General features: G+C 34.1%; 1 pseudogene; it reads right to left on the bottom strand.

Moving 5' to 3' along the window:
- Positions 1-4,115: 4,115 nt before the first annotated feature.
- LOC113880806 lies at positions 4,116-4,507 on the bottom strand (annotated as a pseudogene).
- Between the last annotated feature and the right edge of the window lie 335 nt (positions 4,508-4,842).

Below are 4,842 nucleotides of genomic sequence, written 5' to 3' on the forward strand. Positions count from 1 at the left end.
AATATACTATGCTTAGGAAGAAACAATGTGATGAGTTAACAAGAATCCTGGAACACGAAAAGAAGTAGACTGTGTAACTGAAGGGATCCATTACAAGAGAGGAGCCCAAGACTGGACGCAAGAAGCAGCACATAAAGTTGTCTTCTCCTTCACAGAAATACGAGCTTACCTACCCCACGTGTACTAAATGAAACACATGCTCACAACATTCCTTGAATTTCTGCACTAGTCTTTAGTTGCTAAAAGTCATACCCATTTTCTGTCAAGTTCTTTGGCAGTGGCCAATGAGGAGAATTTTAGGATATGAGCAAGTTTTTGAATGACAGTATCAAAGAAAGCTTGAGTGTTTTCCTTTATTAACAACCAGTCAATTATCTCTAATTTTCCTTAGATAACTTCCAGTGGAACTTATAGCTCAGACTGGATCTTGTAAAAAAATTTTTAACTGTAAAAAACAAAATAAAAAACAGCAAAAAAAGAATCCTTGGCTTAATTTGAGTTTGAGCATTTCAAAGCTGGTATTTGCAAACTCAGAAAAAAGAGCTTTTCATTAATCCATGATTTTGGAAACAGTTACTCTAACCCACAACCACATACAAATACAAAAATCCTAATGGGACTATTTTCTTACTAAGCCTGTAACAGTTTACATTCACCTAATGGCCTGGGGTTATGAGCAAACTACTCAATTAGAGAATTTAGGCTGGTTGCCCACATATTTTAGAGCAAATTATCCTTTCACAAATGCAGAACCCCTATATAAAACGCCTAACCAGTATTTCCTGTAAAAAAATACTATTCCCTAAATTCCCACCTTGAACCTACTAAGAATTTCCCTTTTTGCTAGGGCAAAGATTTTATGGAAATATTTGTTTTTATATCACATACCTTACTGTCGGTCTTCCTGTGGGCTTGTGTTTTTGACCTTAAAGCAGTTAAGAATTTATAATCAAAACACTTCTAAATAAGATATTTCTTTTCTAAGTACTTTTGCTGAGTACTTAAGCTAAGAACCTTAAGTTGGAAGGTGTAGAATCCTGCCAATTCTTTGATAACAGATCTTCTGCTTGGGGGGTTAAATGAATTTCATGGTTATCCTTAACACTTACTATTTCTTCTTAGGCTTCTTTCATTTAAAAGGGGGTCGATGCTTCCAATCTATAAACACCTATTAAAAGTTCTCCACCCTTTTATACTTGGCTGCTGGTCTTAATTGTCTGCAGATGGGTGGATCACTGCATTTTTATTTCAAAGGTAGAGATTTGCAAAATGTAAACGAGCCTATTAAAAGTTCTAAATCAAGTCTCTCAACATCCATTAAAGGGATCCATGTGTAAATGGGGATAGAACTGAGTTTGAAAGTGTCTTTTTGTAACAAATGTTTTCACCCACATCTAAGAAAGAGTGCCCATCACCACCAGTGCGTTCCACATGTATTCAATACAAATAGTGCATCACTAGAGGGGTATTTAAAAATTTCCTGCAAAATTTGGAACTAAGGAAAATATGTCTGCAAAACATTTTTCCCTTTTATAATAGTTGGTAGATAAGAGATGCCATATAACTTATTCTACATTATAAGTTTTCACTGGGTTGAAAAGAAGCAAAAATATTTTTTACATTTTATTCAACAAAATAAAAAATCAATACCATATAGACCTATAGTCTTAAGAAATATTTTATTGCCCTTACTATGAAATCTCAAAATGTGACTATTTTCAGTTCACCTACTAAATTATTATTTCCCATCCTGGTAAAATTCCTTTTTAAAAATTGAACTTCGGTTCGCAGTGTTGCTTGTGACTGAGAACTGAAACCCGAGCTAGTTGTTCTTGGCACTGTGGTGTTCTGGCTTATCTTGCCTAAGGGACTGACAGTTTATCTCAGATTCTACGGTTTCTTCCATCCTTCTTTCACTAGCATTTCCCCTTAGTCTTGCTTTTCATTAGCCCACCCTGATGGCCAGCCACTTCTAATCTATAAATTAAACAAAACGAAAACACAAAAGTATGCTTCTTTTATCTCTGGAAATCAAACCCATCACAAACGCAATTTAGCTGGAGTTCTTTAGGTCCAAAACAAGATATCACAAGTAGCACAAAATGTTGCTAGAAAGCCTGCACTTAAAAACCAGCCTGAGATACTAACCTTGCAATGGAGGATGTAATGAAATTGCTTTGGACTACTTTATTAACTTTGGCTTTGAGCCCCACAATCTGTACCCAGTAGTCAAATCAGAGTTTGAACATCTGACAACTATATTTCCTTCATCCTTTCTCTAAATGCAAGACACAGTTTATTTAATTTTAGAAGAATGGTATTTTTCCAGTTGTAATATTCAGATTACAGTGACAATATTTCAGAGACAGTCCAATCTTTAAAACTCCATTTTCTTTTCTTACTCAATTGTTCTGTGTTACAAAAAGGGAAGTAGAAGTTGGGTATCTAAATAGAAACAAAAAGACAATTTAAGTTTTTCTCCTTCAGCTCGCAAACATACATTTACAAGCTCTCAACAAAATTTTACTTTTAAAAGCCATTTTAATATTTGTTATCTTTTTCTGAGTAAAATAAGCTGATGCTTTTACATGTGGATCTTATTATGTGAAAAGCTGTCTAAGTCTGCTATTGAACATAATCGTATGAATTACGAACTGTGACTTTATGTCTTTTATAATCTTTGTAGTTCTTGCCATTACTTTTACATGTCTATGTCTGGCATTATGTAGCTTTGAAACTATGCCAAAAATATTTATTGTCGTATATCTGGCATTCTCATACTATGTGAGTTTGGTTTCCAAGCTAGGTAAAACTTACTAGCAGATACAGTTTGGCATTTGTTTGAAAAAAATCATATGTAATTTAGTCCTGCTGCCCGCCCCAAATACAACCTTTGCACTCTTCAAACATGTATGGAGTTGAAATTCCAAAGTTTGAGCTGTCTCTTTTTACAATTTTGAAAATTCTTCAGTTTTAAAGTATATAACATGGAGCAAAATAATGACAACAAAAGAAGACAGAAAATAAAAGAACAAATTTAACTGCAAACCAGGACAAGTATTTTGAAATACTTGTACGGATGATCTCTGTAAAATATTCTCTAGTATGAAAATCCTAGGAAGCTAGGGAAGAGTCTGAATGATACAGTGCAGTGTTGGTACTTTGTTACATGAACTAACAATAGTGATAAAAAGCAAAATAGTGATAAAAAAGTTCCTTTAGTACTCTCTTTGTAGCTTGACTAATAAAATTCTTTAAAGAAGTATAGTCAGTTCCAGCTTAGGCCCAGCATACTGCTCATGTAGTTTATTCTCATATATCTTCATATACATAAATAGACTATTAGCTTTATTTAAGATGTTTTTAAGGTGTTAAAGCATACTTTCTAGAAGAAAGTAGTCATGACTCATACAAATACAAAGACCTATCAAATACTTAATGCAGTGATTAATGAAGGAAACTGTATAATGTTACATGCAATTCAAAGAAGAATTCAAAGAACCATATACATGTGGGCAATATGGAAAGCTAAAATATATTTGCAAATGATGCAAAACTGATCTATGCATAGGGCAATAATCAATGGCATTCTGTTGTATATAACTTATTTGCGTTTCTAAGGACAAGAATCATTTGCATTATCCATTTTCTATAATTTATAGAGTAATGTATGAGAATTCTTATACCAGGTACTTTAGATGGTAAAGACTCTATTATTTGAAATTTAATATAAATTATTTTTATTTATATATTTATTAATTGCTTTGGATCAACAAAAATTTTTTTGAGTACCTATTATGTGTTAGGCATTGTATTTGATGCTAGAGATACAACAATGATCAAAAGTAGCCCTCGCAGATCTATAGTTTAATGTGGAGATAGATATTAATCAAATAAGCACAATAATAGATATACAATTTTAACTATGAGTAAAACACAGAGTCTTAGAAGAGTCTGTAGGGCTCTGACAGGGTAGAACTTGTAGAATTTTACTTTTTTTGGTATATGAAAATTTATTACTATTGTGCTTTCATCATCAAAATTTATGATCTTGGTCTTCCCTTCTTGCCTTTGTATAAAACCAAAAGAGAGAGATTGGCTACTTTGACAATTGGCTACTTAAAGCAGACTCCAGGAATGTCACCAACAGCATGACCTTTGCGACCAAATCCAGCAACCAGAACTTCATCATTTTCCTCAATAAAATTCAAGCAACCATCGTTGGGTACAAAAGCAGTGATTTTTTTGCCATTCTTGATTCGCTGAACCCTGACACACTTCCTGATGGCAGAATTTGGCTGTTTGGCTTCAACTCCTACTTTTTCCAGCACAGTTCCCTTGGTGTGAGAAATGCCGCCCAAAGGGTTGGCCTTCAGGGCAATGCCCAAGTGGGCTTTCTTGTACTGTGTATCATGCCACTTCTGGTCTCGTCGGTGGCTACGGAGCTTCCCGGCAGTAGGAAGACCGCGACACTTGCCCATCCTGCTGGCGCCATGGGCCTGAGCGAAAGAGAATTTTACTTTAAGTAACATCTGTATTTCCTGATTTTTGTATTTATCAAAGGTGATGCTTTAACTTAGAAATCTATTTTTAAAAATTTTATCTTGCTGGGTTAATTACTCATACAAAACCTATTAATTCTGCAATACACAAGTCTAATATTTACATATTTTAGTATTATAAAACTACTGTGTAACATAAACTTCTGTGTTAGTTTATTAATTAGGATCATAGAAGAGAATCATAGATGGTAACAATTAGTAAAGTCAAAACTAAATCAGCTAATCTTTTGCCAGTTGCTTCTTCTGCAGTCCTTCTTCCTCCTCACACCCAACACCCCCC

This window comes from Bos indicus x Bos taurus, chromosome 2, assembly GCF_003369695.1.
Source record: "Bos indicus x Bos taurus breed Angus x Brahman F1 hybrid chromosome 2, Bos_hybrid_MaternalHap_v2.0, whole genome shotgun sequence".
NCBI classification, from domain to species: Eukaryota; Metazoa; Chordata; class Mammalia; order Artiodactyla; family Bovidae; genus Bos; species Bos indicus x Bos taurus.